Source organism: Seriola aureovittata, chromosome 9, assembly GCF_021018895.1.
Source record: "Seriola aureovittata isolate HTS-2021-v1 ecotype China chromosome 9, ASM2101889v1, whole genome shotgun sequence".
Classification (NCBI taxonomy): domain Eukaryota; kingdom Metazoa; phylum Chordata; class Actinopteri; order Carangiformes; family Carangidae; genus Seriola; species Seriola aureovittata.
In genome coordinates, this window is record NC_079372.1 from 6527239 (window position 1) to 6544279 (window position 17041).

The 17041-nt window shown below is 41.3% G+C and overlaps 1 protein-coding gene across 1 annotated transcript in view; it reads right to left on the reverse strand.

Annotated features, from left to right (window-relative positions):
• Window positions 1-17041, reverse strand: part of LOC130174195 (chemokine-like protein TAFA-2) — an 80727-nt gene that overhangs the window by 42084 nt on the left and 21602 nt on the right. The gene's annotated exons all lie outside the window — the stretch shown is intronic.

Below are 17041 nucleotides of genomic sequence, written 5' to 3' on the forward strand. Positions count from 1 at the left end.
TGTCTGCTTTGGTCCAGGCTGAAATGTCCTTCTCAATAAATGTATGAGAGAAAGGTCAACAACTACAGGACGGACTGCCATGAAATTTTGTACAGGCATTCATAGTCCCCAGTGGATTCATCTAATCTTTGGCGTTCCTCTCACTTTTCCTCTAGCACCACTCTGGGGTTCATATTTGTGGCTTTTGAGTGAAATATCTCAACAACTATTGGCTGGATTACTATGTAATTTTGTGCAGACATTCATGTTCCCCTCAGGATGAATTATAATAATTTAAACTTAATCTAGCAGCATGATTAGGTCAAAATGTAGAATCCTCCATACTTACTTTTGGTTTACGACCAAATACAAAAGTAATGACTTTTGCACCAGCTTTGTGCTAAGGGCCAATTAGCAAATGTTAGCATGCTAACACACGGAACTGAGCATGGTACAGGAAACATTACGTCTTTCTTCATAAAGCACACAAACACAAACCTTAGACCACTTTCTAAGATAACTGTAAAACATATAGACACAACCTGCATTCACAGACTCCTTTCACTTCCTCTCTGCTTTGCCAAAGTAAAAATATATTTACACAGGCAAAATTATTGTCTGCCGCAAACACATTCAAAACGAAGGAGAGATAGAGAGATACACACACAGAGGGAGAGAAGTAACGGCACGGAGGAAGAAGCAAAGGGATGACAGCATGAAGCACAGAGGAAGAATCAGAAGACGAACGTTGCTTGTAAATGTGGAAACTTGTGTTTAATTCTCTGTCTTGGCAGCCAACAGTAAAACAGCATCAAAAACAGAACTGATCCAAGTTCTGCTAATAGCCTAAATTCTACACCATCGCCAGTCCAGTGATTAACTACTGTGTTTGTATTTTTGATGGCTGCAAATAGATGGCATCTGTTAAGTGAAGAGGATTGTAATCCGAAGCAAAGCAGTGCAAAGCTTTTACAGCCTACCCAGGTCTGACAAATGTCTGCTGAGGACACAAACGTACACAAACTCACAAACAAGGCAATAAGCCCTGTAATAAAAACAATAATGAAAAGTTTCTAATAAAAAACAAATCAAGAGTTATGTTTTATTAATAGTGAGCTGTACGGTTTTAAAAATGGATTCTATTTGATTATTATATTATTAAAGTACTTTATATTCTGACAGGCAAACTATGACTCCACCAGTGAAACTGTGTTTTGTAAGTAAACTAACTTACTCACTGTGTGTGGGTGCGTGCATGCGTGTGTGTGTGTGTGTGTGTGTGTGTGTGTGTGTGTCTGTGTCTGTGTATATATATGTGTACTGTATGTGTAAATGTGTGAATAGATAATCGCAGGAGGCTGGCAAAACAACAAATGTGACACTGAGATAGAACATGAAAAGAAAGTAGCAGTCCATTTTGGTTTCAACACGCCCAGTTTATATATATATATATATATATATATATATATATTAAAAAAAAAGAACAGGGTATATCCTTCTGATTATTTGGGAGGATGCAGATTTGACCCCAAACACTTCACTTTGTAAACCACTGCTACTACTCGTGGTCTCTTTGCAACTCCGACTCTCCTGCGAACACCTGCAAGAGCTGAAGTCTTCATGTGGTTCTGCCATGTGAGGTTTTGTTCAGATTGGAGTGAACATGATGTTGCCTTCCACCTCACAGCGCAGTTTTACAGCGTTACTCAAGCTACTTTGGAAGCTGTCACTGCAGCGAACGCTTTAGAGCGGGACCACAATCACCTGACAGTAAAATAAAGTGACACTAAACTCAAAACATGGATTTAGTGTTAAGTCGCTCTTTAAATAATTATGATAGTGACTGATTTAGTTTTCTAGCAGGCCAGCAAAGGTGAAGAAAGAAAGAAAAAAAGAAAAATATTCTTGTGAAATACTTTTTTGAGCAGATATGTGATGATGTACATAAAACAAACCAAACTTTCCAGGTTTGTGTGAGAGTCTGTGCAGATTAGCTCAGAGCAGACGAGATTATACACAAACCTGCTTTGGTCTGAGTATGTGCTGATTTGTTTACTTGTGCACACGTATTCGGGCATATACAGTATATCTGCGTGCCTGCTTGTGTGTGTGAGCACTTTTGCCATGAGGACGTTTGTGTGTGTTAAGCCCTGGCTTGAGTTCTGAGCTGGGTGTGTGAGTCATTTGGCCATGTAACCTAGCATTTCTAGAGCTTGGAGAAGCTGCAAAGCCAGACAGACTGAGCCAAGGCTTTCTCTGGTTAGAGGGCATCTCACTCACACACACACACACAAACATACACAAGCACACACACGCAGAGAATCATACACATATACGCTTTATTGTCGCTTTTCGTCTTTTCTCCCATTCATCTCTTCTCGTCTCCTTTAGTCTTCCTATATCCTCTCCCCTCTCCCTCCTCCTCTTACCCTCTTCCCTCTGTCCTCACCTATGCTCTGCTTGTAGTAAATAATTAGGAAACAAAGCAGAGATGCTGCCTGCTTCCTCTCCAGCTCATTTAGACACACAGCAGTGTTTGTGATGATGCAGTGCCACTTCATTATGGCTGGTTGTTTGGTCTGTCTGCCGCAGAACGAGTGGGTGTGTGATACAGAAATGGATTCAGAAAGGAGCCGAAAAAGAGAGGGAGAACGAGAGAAAAGAGGGGAGGCAGTGCGTGTGTGTGTGTGTGTGTGTGTGTGTGTGTGTGTGTGTGTGTGTGTGTGTGTGTGTTTGGCTGCTCAGGAACACGGGGTTCTGATCAATAGCATCTAAACAGCTTGGCTCTCCATCAGTATCAAACTCAGCAGCTGATGGTGACTCATGCGTGTGCACACACACACACACACACACACAAATTAGCACAAACGACAGCAGTTTTTATGCATGGATAAACTAAAACGCTCAATGATGTGAGCTAGGAAGTTTGTGAATTTTAAGATCTGATTGTGTGCTAACAGTTTGTAAACACTTGTGTTTACACTTGTTTACATCTGTGAACTGTGAATTGTTCCACGCACGTGTGTGCAGCCGCTTGAGGTACTGTACACATCAGATAGAAATTCCTGAACACCTTTGATCATATCCGCCGGCATGAATAGTGGTAAGACGGCAGCATTGCATCCTCTAACCCTGGATGATGTAGCTTTCATTAACCGAACACAGAGGAGCAAAAGGGAAAGGAAGAGCGAGAGGAGAAAGAGATGGAGTCAGAGAAAGAGTGGTGGTCTCCGATGAGTTCTGCAGTCTGTTCCATCCCTTTAATTAGTCCCATTGGAGTGCCCTCCCCGCTCCACATGGCTGATCAGCTTCCCCTCTATATCTCCAGTCTGTATTTGTGTGTGTGTGTGTGTGTGTGAGCGGATGGGCTTGCATGTGTTTGTATGCATCTTAGCTAAAGCTGGACAGACATCTCACGGGCATATGAGCTCTGGTTGAGCTACCAACGGTCGTGGAGAAAAATGTAGTGGAAATACATTAATATTCAAGGAGTTTCCATTCCCTGAGATATCCGCCATTTAGAAAATGGGATGCCTGTACACTCTACATCAGTCACTGCGGCAATTAACATGAAGTGATTTTGCTGCCAGAAGATATTGCTGTGTATTGTCACCACATTATCCCTTGTCCAGAAAAACTGAAGTGGGTTTTTTAATAGTGACAAATTATTTTATTCTGTGTCTGGGAAATAATTTGGGAGAATAAATAGTTTTGAGGCAGCAGGTCGAGTCGCTAAAGTATAAGCCATCTTTAAGGAGTCTTCACACATAACCTGTTTGCTTCAGGTAACACGAACTCTGGTGTGTTTGCTCATTTAATGTTGTTCATTCAGGATGACCGAACAATCAAATCAGGACCAGCTGAAGATGAGGGTTTGTGAAAGTACACGGATCAACCGCAGTATTTTTTGATAGTAGACTCTTAAATCTATTAAGTCTGTTTAACTTAAAACCCTAAGTTCCCCTGCCGCCTTTCAAATGCACGTTAACTGAACGGAAGTTAGTTAATTAGTTCAAAGTCATCTCATGAGTTGTGAAAATGAAAAACTAGTTAAGTTAAAAGACAAGTTCAGTGAACGTAAGTAGTCACACCGTGGATTTTCTTCCCTTCTTCATTTCACAGCTCAAAGAATCAGTTCCTCATTTGACACAAATCATTTTATACTTTTATACTTGAGTTAATACAAAGACAACATATGAACCTGCTCTCGGTAACCTTGATTATATATTAAAAAGTGCACTGGTGTGGAGACTGGATTCGACACTAACCTTCATCGCGGTTTCCATTGTTTTTATTTTCATGAGAAGAGACAAACATGAGTTAATTCAACGTGTTTGCAATGTGAATATTTATGTGTTGCTGAATCTGTTGAATCCATTTGTTAATTGAAGCAATCTTAAGTAACATGTATGACCACTATACTGTATACTATATATTTATTTAACCGTGGTAACATGTATGTGCATCAGCACATGGGCGCATGGATTTTTCCCAGATCAACACTCGAAACCAGTTAAAGCTGCACTGTGTTGTGCTTTTATCCTACTCTGAGTAATTTGACAGTTCATTAAGTCCATTAAAAAGTATGTGATGTAGCGACCCCACAGCAGCCCCAGTAATTCCTTCCTCTTTTTCATCCTACTTCTGCCTGTTTAGCATTATTCATAACATGCAGTTTAATTGCAGTCTAATAATACTACTAATGCTCATCATCCGTTATTTCTTCTTGAGCTCTTTGTGACACCAAAGAATATAAATATACGCATAAGAAGAATTAAAGTGCTGTGTGAATTGCTGTCCTAATGATGCAGGATGACAGTTGCCAAATTGTCCAATCAGTCCTTCTGTAGGACTCCATGTTTATAGCTCTTGGTTTCTAAAAAGCCAGTTGAACATGAATCATATTTAAAATGCAACAATCAGTAATTTTTTCCTTCAGCCTTGACCAAATGTACTGAACTACATGCGTGAAAGCGCATTAAAATGTCCCCAGTGCAATATTGTGTCATATTAGGCTCGGTGTAATTTTATCATTAAATGTGAGAAAAGGCTTCTGCACCAATTAGTGGTGAAATCGGTGATCCCCGCAAGCTGTTATCTTGTACACTACCCGTCAGAAGTTTTCTAATCTTCATAGAAATTTCAGCAGTTCAAGTCCAGTAAATAATCCTAAGTAGTACAAAGGTAAGCAGTAAACTGCACGAGGTAGAAAAAATGTTGTGGGGAATTTAATAGAAAACAGGCCTTTTTCAGGGATTAAGAAATCAGCTTTCCTGTAGCACTGAAAGTAAATGAAGCCTTGAAAATTAATGCAAACAATTCCTACTTGTGCCCAACTTTTGTGGATGACTTATAAACCCTCTGTCTGCACAATGTTAGTGTTGGAACACACTGCGGTACTACACACTCTGATGCATTATTAGGACAATACTGTACTGCAGGAAGAAGGATTGCATAATGCTACCAGAATGGTGAGAAAAAGGCAAGTAACAGAGGACAGACTGGTTGGTCAGCGGTTCATCCTACAGCAGGATAATGAGTCAAAACATTAGAAGAGAAGAAGATGGTGGCTTCTACCCCATGGAGCTGGTTTGGGATGAACAGAACAGAAGATGATAAGTCGAAGATTCTGATTAAATTTATGACTTGAGATTCCATGGTTCTTTTTGTATCTATTATTTATTTCATCTATGCTTTAAAAGTACACTGTGACAATACACTATATAAATTTCAGTAACAACAGTGAATGTTTGGTGCATGAGGTGTGTGTCCAAAACAAATCGACTGTACAAAAGAAAACTGTACAAATTAGAAACAGTAAAAATGAATTCTTATTCATTGTTAGAATTCAACAGAGCAATGATAGTCTCCTATGGAGTGGTACTGTGCCTAAGGTCATCAGGATACTCACAGGAGCATGCTGTGCTATTCAAAGTCACAGTATCAAAAGAAACTGGAAGATATTGTCTGATATTGTCAAGAGGCAACAAAGAGGAACGGATATGACACAGAGATGATTGAAAGGAAAGATGAAAGGTAAGGAGAGGAGTGCATAGAAGGGAAGTGAAGAACAAAAAGAGAACGGGACAAGGATGAAGAAGGAGAAGGAAACAAAGGGAGAGTATTTGAACAGCATGTCAGTATCATGAGTTTCCGACTTATTTCTCTGGTTATTACATTAAATATTTTGACAGTAAAATACATTTGTCTTCGGTGTAGTACCAGTAAAAATTACTTTTCAAATTGATGGAAAAGTTTGTTACTCTCTTAAGCTTACAATGTGTTAGTTTTTCCTCATCAATCAGATTAAACTGTATTTATTTTAAGACCTGAATGTGCTGGAGCTGGAGAAAACTCTGCCAACTGGGTGGTTTCATCCAAAGAGAAATACTCTGCTGACTTATGCTGATTTGTTTTTAGCCGCACTGTGTCAGCGTGGCTCGAGGGATGGGGATGTCTGTCGGTCCACCACTTTGGCCCAGGCTGAATATTTCAACATATTTGTACAAAAATTCACGGTCATCAGTCAAGATATTCTGTTGACTTTGATGTCATTCATCATGAGGCTCACTTTTACAGTTTTAAGTGAAATGTCCAGACAGCTGTTAGACAGAGCGTCATCGAATTTGGTGCAGTTGTTCATGTCTGATGCTTTGGTCCGTGACCAGATATCTTGACATATAGATTTACCAGAGCAGTACTTTGTGTTTAGTCATTAATACCAAATGTTAGCATGTTAGCACTCTCAACTAAGACGGCGAACATGGTTAAAACCAACTGGTAAGCATCAGCATCTTAGTTTTGTCATTGTGAACTTGTTAGCATGTCAACGTTAGCATTTAGCTCAAAGCACAGCCGCTCCCAAAGCAAGCCTCACAGAGCTACGAGCATGGCTGACGTCTCCTGGGGGCATATGCATAAATGATGCGCGCGCACAAAAACCATGCGTATGCCATTCCCACACATAGATTAGTATTTATAAACACAGAATGTGCCGTGAGATTGCGCGCACCGCACGCATTCTTTTGAACATGCGTACACATGGTTTTCCAAAGCCATCCAAGTTTGTTACAGTGAAGTGTAAATACTAAGTCAAGATACATAATTTAACATGAAATAACAAACTTGACGGAGTTTGCATTCATTATCATCATTATAAGTTTTGCTGTTTACACAGCAATTTCACAATTCATGAAACAGAAATATATGTATTTGTGTGCTCAATGATTCCTTTAGCATCGTTTAATATCATTATTTGTTGTGATTCATTCTGTGAACGGTTTCATACTATTTTAATATTTATTTCAATTTTATATTCCTGTCTGGTAGCCTTACTAAGACATCTCTAGTCCCAAAACAATGAAGTTTAGAGTAAAACAGAACTTTACATTTGTTGTGATTGTACTAAAGTATACCGATGCACGTTTTTGTCTTCCATTTGTAAGCGCCTCAGTTTCTACAATCGGTGAAATTACAATTCTTTATCGTCTTTCTTCTCTAGTTTTATGCATCTGGCCCCTGGTCCTGTTAAAATGCTCTTTCTGATGTATCTTATTTCAAAACGTGAAAGTTTTTAAGTTGAATTTGTCTATCCATACTCTTTTATCCTTTGCAAGGTCACATAGGACCGGATCTTATCCCTGCTCTCATTGGGCAAGATAAACACACACACACACACACACACACACACACATTGCTAGTTGCACAAAAAAGGTTCTTAAGGTCTGATCCTAAGTTCAGTAAGACAGAAAGACACCATGCAATACCTGAAGAAAATAAGCTATGAAAAGTTGCAGGTGTGTGTGTGTTTGTCTGCACACAGCAGAAGATGAATGCAAACGGACAGAACACAACAGTTGATGACTTGTTAGAGGAAATCTGTGTATTCTTTCCACTTAATGGAAGGGTTTGTTTTGTAGCCAGAATCAGGACTGTGGCTCTCCAAAACTAATTGCAACCTCGGGATATTTCAGCTTGATTAGGCCTCCCTGATCCTGCCAGGAGGGTGTGTGTGTATATATATACATGAGTGTGTGTTTCATGTGTGTTTCATTAATGAAATCCACAGTTTGGCCTTTGTGGATAAATTTGCTCCATGTGACCTGTGGACAAAGCCAGTGGCTCCAAATTAAGCCTCCAATTTAACAAGCATTGTGGAAACTCAACACCCTGTGTGTGTGTGTGTGTGTGTGTGTGTGTGTGTGTGTGTGTGTGTGTGTGTGTGTGTGTGTGTGTGTGTGTGTGTGTGTGTGTGTGTGTGTGTGTGTGTGTGTGTGTGTGTGTGTGTGTGTGTGTGTGTGTGTGTGTCAGGAGGGGGAAAAAGGGAGGAAGAGGGAGAAAATGAGGAGTGGGAAGCTTTTGGCCCTTTCCTCCTCCATTCCTCAGCTTCTTATCAGTCCCTCACCATTTAACAGTACGATTTGACTTCAGCGAAGTGCACATCACAGACTTGACATCCCCATCTTTCAAATCAGCTTTTGCCTGCTGCTGCTACATGTGTGTCCCCAACACATCCCTAAAGCTTGATTCGACCCAAGGGTGTCACAATCCATCTATCTCCCTCCTCTCTCTCTCTCTTGCTTTGTCTCTGTCTGCCGCTCGCTGTGTTAACCTGGAGAACCCGTTACACCGCGAGGTACAATCCTGATGTCACTACACATCCATCGTCCACACATGACATAGCCACCCCTAAAACACCCCGAGGTCAAACACACACACACACACAAACACACACACACGTACGGAAGCAACACGCCGCTGCAGAGTGTGTTTGCTGACAGTGCAGATCCAGGTGGTAGACACAGTTATGTTGTCTGAGCCTTTCTATCACCCACAAGTCCAACAGCATCAGACAATAAAAGAAAAAGGGAATAGCTAGCCCTCACCTACAGGCGCAAGCTACACCATAGCTATAAGCTGGCTTAACACTGCAAAAATAACATCAAAGTCCTTCTCTCCATAGAATACACAGCGCACCACTTTCATATTTATCTATCACATTTTGACTACACTTCAATTTTCTGCAAGGTTCTTGGGCAATAACAGAAAAAAAACACTTTGAACTAAATAAACAAATGCAAAGTAGGGATCTCTTGAAGCTTTGGAATTTAGGAAATATATTAAAGCAAAATGCAAATGGTTTCCACTGTGTGGTCCCTGACGCAGAGAGAGAGGATGGCGTCAGGCATGGGAGAGCACAGACGAAAAAATAATCCAGGGGGAAGAAATGGCTTCTTTAATTCAATTTCAGTCCAGGTTTTTTGACTTTTGTAGCCTCTTGGCTGGGATTATTACAGCGCTAGATGAGCAAAGTGGAAATCCATCCAATGCTATAAGCCTTTGTTGACAAATGTCGTGGTTGTTCTGCAGAGTAAGAACAAGAGTTAAAAGTAAAACGCAGTTTTATTCCAGAGAATGGACAATGTTGCTGAACAAGCAATAAGAGTATATAAAACAATAAGGAACCACTTTAGGATAACTACCTCCAGGACTGTGGAGGAACAGGAGGCTGAGAAAGGATGCAGTTATTCCCTTGTTTCTGGACCCACTGCAGGTTCTTACTTCTCCAGCTTTCTTTAATAGGAGTCTGATTTCATCCGTCCATCTCACAGACCGACAGGTGAAAGTGACCGGCAATAAAAGCACTTTCTTGCTCTCCCTTCCACTTCTCCCCCTCTCTCTCTCTCTCTTTCTCTCTCTCTCTCTCTCTCTCTCTATTGCTCTCTCAATCTCTCTCTCTCACTCTTTGCTCTCCTCTCAACTGTGCCTCCCATCTTAATTTTTCATCACACTGTGGTTTTCAGAGGAGCGGAGCTTTTTCTCCTCTTCACCGCCCTCAGCTGGTATATTTAGATTGTGTCTCTTCTCCCCTTCCATTTCTGTGTCTCTCTCTCTCTCTCTCTCTCTCTCTCTCTCTCTCTCTCTCTCTCTCTCTCTCTCGCTCTCTCTCTCTCTCTCTCTCCCCCCTCTGCTTCCATACCACTCATTCATTTCCTAATGGCTGACACGAATGCTTTGCCGGCCACTTCCCCAATATGTTCTGTTTCTGTTTCCTTACTGTATGTGCAACCGTTGGTTACAGTAAGAAGACATGAGAAGACGTTACCTTGGACTACCCATCTACTATACAGCGATGGGTATTTCTATTTTTTCACAATTTTCTGATAATTTTTAGACCAAACAATTACTCGATTAATTGAGTAGTCATTAGTCAATAGTCATAATGAAAACCATTCTACAATTGTTGTAACATCAGATGGCAAAATGCATTTACTACATATTTGGTTAAAACTGAGTTGTATTTGCTGAACTGACATTTTGGGTTTTCAGTTTGTTATTCCACATCTTTAAATAAGGCAGCAGTGAAATCAATTCATGATGGAAGAGAAAAAAAAAACTGCTAAAGATAGCTACAAGATCTGCCATCTCATCTTATGACTCCAGTGAATTTCATGTGATTTGGTGGTTAAGCTATGTTTATATCACATACTTAAATGTATTAAATGGCAAATTTGTTATATTGATTTCAATATAAATATTACTGGGACAGATAGAAACAATTGATTCCTGCAAACTATGGACTGTAAACAATCAAACTAAAGGTAATGTTCTCAAACAACCTTGTTAAAATGTATCCAATTGTATGTGGGCAGTATGTAAGTGCTGTTGTTTATCGTGTGGTTTCTTTTGGGTTTATTTTGTAATCAGCTTAAAACAAAACCTTTCCATCTTTTACAGTTTGCAGTCCAGCCTGAAAAATGTAAACTCTTTCAATCCTTCGAAGGGCAGTGTGTGTTCCCAAATCACAAATCACAAAAAGTAACTTTCATGTTTTAAAATATGGCAGTGCTATGGTTACCATGTGGTTAGCTTTAGGCACTGAAATGATTTGGTGTGTATGAATGAAAGATAATGGTTTTGATTAAGATAAGCACATAATTAAGCTTAGGGAAATATAAGAATGACCTCTTTGTTGTCGTCATGGTTACAATTATAACCATGTGATTAGGATAAGGGAATTATTGGGGTCATTGATAAAAGAAACCGGTGTTGACTGTCAGTAGGAAAAGAGGGAAAGGGAAGCAAACAGTGGTCACTTGCCATCCATCCCCCTCCTCTCTGTGTGGACTTTGTTGCTCGATGACAACATGACATCTTTCTTCCTTTGAAGTATGACAAGAGTCATAGTTCTTATGGCCTTTAAACGGGTTTGTCACTGGTTGTTTTGTGGCATTTTCTGAAAATAAAAGCTGTTGTTTTCCTTGGTACTTTACTCTCTCATATACAGGTAGTCTGTGACATGCAAAAGACACAGTTTTATGCATTTAAACACTCACAAAACACACTGGCTGCTGAACCACTTTTATGGCCAGCTAGAGGAAAGCTCTCATGTTTCTCACTGGAGATTCAGATTTCGTATAGGGACCACACACTAAGAGGTCGTCCCTACAGGACAACACTCAGACACTCTGAAACCAATACCTAGCCACAGAGGAAAACACACGCACACACACACATACACACTAAAACGTGCATAGTACACACAATATTATGTTTAAAACCCATCATGTTGGGTTAAAAGACAAGATGCTGCCAGTTGGGAACCTCTAGAATGTTCAGTCTGAGCGTGAAAAACTTCATCCATTTGTGTGAGTGGAGGACTGCCAGCGCTGGCCGAGAGACAGAGTGAGGGCGATGGAGCAGGATAAAAGTATATTAGGGGAGTCAACAATCCATATTCCCTGTTGTTGTTTTTTCCATTTTAGAGAGAAAATGTGGGCAGGAGGGAGAGAGAAAGAGTCTGATCATCAGTGATGTGTGTAGATGAGACAGGAGGTAATGATTAGTGTCCAAGCTGCCCTTAGAAACTTCTGAAAGGAAAAGAGCCTGAGAGACGGTAAAAGGGTATTGGTGCATCTTCCCTCCCTGCTTTTCTTTTTTCCTGTCTTTGTCTCGCCGTCTCTGACGGATTAACACACGGGGCAGAAGTTTCTAAAGAACAATACAGAGATCACAATGGGGCGTCTCACTGATGGCTTCAATCCTCATTGGTCTCATTCTGTAACTCTCCTAAACTCCCCCGGTTCAGACCTATTTCTCTGCCCTAAATGCATAATTTTGTAAATGAAGCATCTGCTTGGGTGGTCCCAGTAGGGCCATGTGTATCAGGCTGAGGCTGACACACACACACACACAGGAACACACACCATCACTCAAAAATAGTTTTGCTAACAGTCCCCAAAAATATGTATAGCACGTAGGAAGCATCTTTGAGGGAAATGACAGCTACGTTTTTGAAATTGATGTTGAATTGAAGTTGATATTTCAGTGTGTACCAGTGTGGTAAATGTTACTGAAGCAGTGACAAGAAGCAGAGGGATATTTGCAAAGAACGTTAGATGAACTGTGATAACAGATGCTGGAAACTGTGCAGACGATGAATCATGGCGCTGAAGAGGTGGGCCGCTGTGTGTGAACTGAAACAAAGTCTGTTTTTAGGTTTTCCTAAATTAGGGCAGGCCCTCATCAAGAGCATTGTTCTGTACAAGTGTGATACTGGAGCTGTTCAGACAAACATCACGGATAAATAATAACCTGAAAACACGGCAGACAAAAGGAGTAGTTGTCGATAATCATCTGCACAAAATTGCTGTTCACATGAAGTCAGTGTCTCTATAGTAACATAGCTCATGGTGTATTGACATGACAGAAATGTAATGTAATGACAATAGAGAATTACAGTGAAAACGTATCAATACAAATCTGCTCCTGTAGCAGTAAAAACTGAGGCTAAAGCAGGTCCGTTTAATTGCACAACACTGCACACTGACGTGAAGCAGTTCCTTTCATTCGCTGTATTCAAACAGAAAAATATAAATACAGAATTGGTAAAATTATCTCCAAAAATAGTTGTCACTGAGAGATGGTATCAGCAGTTCAGGCTGGTGGCTTCTTGTTCGTGTGTGTGTCTGTGTGCACAGATGTGTGTACTACCTAATCTATTCAGGTCTAGTGGTGGATTATAATTGATTCTTACATGGATTTTCACTACATTTCCTGATGACACAAAGCAACAAAGAAAATAAAAGCGAGTTGTTGCACGTATTACACAAACTTGGACTCGTTTCCTTCCCCAGATCTCTCCTCATATCTTTCATATATTTCACCTCACAGTCTGGTGCACATAACTTATGCATGCTGTTTTCATACAGGTTGCCATGATTCGGTGTGTGCCTTTGTGTGTGTTCATTGTGCGTATGTGTGTACTTGTGTGTGTTGTGTTTGCAACCAGTAGCTGTAGATAGCAGCAGCAGGGCAGTAATAGTGTATAACTCATTCTAATGATGCACCAGTGAAACAGCAGGTAAGGTCAACACAAGAGACTGTGGTGGAAGGTGAACTACCTGGACACATAACATACAAACACACACGCGCGCGCGCGCGCGCACACACACACATGAATGAATCAGTCCCCGCAGACACACCTCCAAGCCCATAAACATGCACCCTGTCAATCTCTATATCACTCCCCATCTACTTTTTCTCCATATTTACCTGCAACCCATTAATTTGTTCGCCTCTATTCATCCCTCCATGCCTGCTCCTCTCCTCCGCCCACCCTTCATCTCCCCTCCTCAACGTCCCTCCCTCCATTTCATGGTGATATTGTTGGAGGTCAGTCGACGCCCTGAGGAAGAGGGCTGATGAATGGATCCACGATCACTGGCTTTAATTACAGTGTCAAATGAACTGTTAGCTGTCCAGTATGTGTAGGTTCAGTGTGTGTGTGTGTGCGCGCACACGTGCGTGGGTGTGTCGGTGTGTGTGTGTGGGTGTGTGTGTGTGTTCTTTCCTTATGTGCTTGTCAGATCCCCACAGATGCAGTTGCCATATCAGCATGCACAACAACAGATGGGCTCTGGTTACACACACACACACACACACACACACACAACCACGCAAAACCACTGTCTCACATACCATTTTTCATGGGCTGAAGAAAAAAAAAAGGTAAAAGTAGCACAGCACATGTTATTACAATATTTATAACTGCAGGTGTGTGTGTGTGTGTGTGTGTGTGTGTGTGTGTGTGTGTGTGTGTTTGTGTGTGAATGGGGAGGGGCATGGTGCTTTCTTTTGTCCTCACCCTAATTATGCCATTTCTGTACAGGTTCATAAGGGAACAGACAGGTTAGTGTCTAAACATTTAACCACAGTACATCCTGTGATAGCAAATGCAAGTCAGCAGGAATCTCTTTACACTGCCAGCAAGTCTGGCGGATGTGGGGTTTTGTCACACACACACAAACATGCACATGCACACCGACACACCAAAACTCTGATCACAAGTTATTGCCAACAGATCAGGGTGAGCTATTGACTTCTACACACATCCCTTCACCAGACATGAGATGGAGAACTGAAGCCACTGGGGCAGGCAGATCAGCAGCTGGGCTGGCAAGAATCAGAGGCAGACAGACGGCCAAACACAGAGTGTAGTTTTTCTGGTGGGTGAAAATTATGTCTCTTCTTGTACTGTCTCACTCATGGAGAGAGGAAGAAGAAAGAAAACAGTCAAAGAAGATGCTCTTGAAACTGGTCCAATCTGCTGTTAAGCATTGTCACTATAATGAAGGCCAAAGCTAAGCTGTCAGACTAATGTTTTATCTACTGAGAGAGGCTTTATATTTTGGTGGTGGGGTGGCCTTGGGGCTAATGGGAACAAGTTGTGAACACAACATTAAAACTATCATCACCTTTTAAGTTGATACAGCGAACTTGTTAACAAACTTTCATTTGCACAGGATATGTAGCCACATTATCATTCATTTCCTGTCCTGTTTGGTGCTGAGCAGGTACAATGGGTTATTACAATGTTTCTTGCTGACAACAGCTGCCTGCTGTGGGCTGAAAACAACACAGTGAAAGCGGTGAAAGCGAACCACAACAGTAAAGCTGTTAACCGGACAGCTAAACAATGAGCTGGAACTCAATATAAAGCTCAATAGGGGGGGGGGGGGGGGGCTGCAGAGTTAGGTGCTAATGCTCTTTGTAGGTTCATCATTACGGGCAACTCCTTTCACACTGTCGCATTGTTTTCACATTGTCATTTGATGCATCGTTTTATACATATATTGATTATAGCTGCTTTAAACTTTGCTCTCTGCCAGTGAGTGTGCGGTGGACGCTGAAAATAAGCCACAGTGGCAAGAGTTCGAGCGATTAGGTTTTCTACATCCTGTTAATCTGGGCGGACATTTTCCTCCACTGTCGCTGTAAGTTGAGTAAATCATTTATACTGCTTAGCCTCATTCACCCTTGTGCTTGCAATGCATATACACACGCACGCACGCACACTCACATCCACATGCATGCCTCTGTTTCCATGGATTTGTTGTGTTCACAACAAGAAAACATTTACATGACCAAGGCAAAGCACCTAATCATATTCAGAGCTACATCTAGAAGAAGTGTGAACATGCATGCACATTCCTGTCACGTGTGTGTACGCGTGCATGTATGTGTGGTGTGCCTTTTGTCTGAGTGTGTATGCATCTCTGTGTGTGTCAGAGAGAAAGACAGCCGGAAGAGCGCGTGCACTTCTAGTTGGTATTCCAGGGTGGCTTGTTGTGAGTGTGGTTTCCCACAATTCTTATCAGAGTTGTGATCACAGAAAACTGGTCTCCGCAAATGGAACACATTCCTCCCTCACACTATCAGGGATGCACACACACACACAGAGTCACTCCTATGGGTCTCTGTGAATCGCTTCCTTGAGTCTAATTCAATCATCAACTTATAACACAACACCGAAAAACATGCACCCAAGAACATGAATGCAATTTGGAAGAAGCTGAGGTGAGCGTGTGTCTGTCTTATGAATGTATGAGAGTTTTGTTTTGGAAGTCCTGCTCAGAACCAGCAGAGGAAATCTGCCTGGGGATGGATGAAACAATTGTTGGCTCAGAAAAATTGAAAACAAAAAAAGGGGAAAAAAAAAGGCAACAAATACAAAATAAAGAGGTCGACATTTTGAGGGTTGGTGGTGGTTGTATAAAGTGGGTTAAAAAAAAGAAAAAAGAAAATGGCTGCCAGGTTGTATTTGAATTAGCCTCTTTCACCCCACAGTTTCATTCCTGAGATGGAAACACTCATGTGTCCTCGCTTTTATCAAGAAATGGCCTAATTGACAAGCCAGTGATGTAGTGTGGTAACTCAAAGTACATAAGCTGTGTACCCACATTAAAGCAACGCAGCACTTCAATAGCAGTGAGGCAGATCTGCATGCTGATATGCTGAGGAATGCATCACACAGAGCAGTTCGTGCAGAGGTAAAAAAAAAAAAAAAAAGTGACGAGAAAAATACTTAGATAAGAAGAATCTTGTTCAAAATCTGGCTTTGCTTCATTCTGGGAAATGTGTCCTAGTTAGCACCCTGCTGCTCAGTGTACACATACACATATGCATGCACACACACACACAGACACACACATGGCATGCACTCTCCCACACACACACACGCACACACACACACACACACACACACACACATTCCTATGCTGCTAATGAACAGGCTTCTTTTTCACTTGGGATTTCTCTCCATATATGTTTCTTTCTCTCTACCTTTACCACATCCCTCCAACCCTCCTCCCCTCCTTCCTTCTGCATTCCCATGACAACTTCTCCTCTCCAGGGTTTAGATATTTGACGTGTGTCACTCAGACACACTCAGACTGGCAACTTGTGAACCCAAGCATACGCACATTTGTATGCAAATAGTACACAAAATGACAAAGCACCCCCCCAAAAGAAAACACAAACATAATGAAATACACTTTGCTCTCTCTCTTTCTCTCACACACACACACACACACACACACACACACACACACACATCCGTGATCTGAGGTGGTCCTCAGTGAGTGAATACATTAGCACGAGTCAGTATGACACCTTATAAGTGACTGTGCTGTATCTGCATCTGCAAATTGGATGAACAAATGAATCTGTAATTCTCAAACATCACAGGCGATTTGAAATGCGTCAATCCCCCGATCTATAA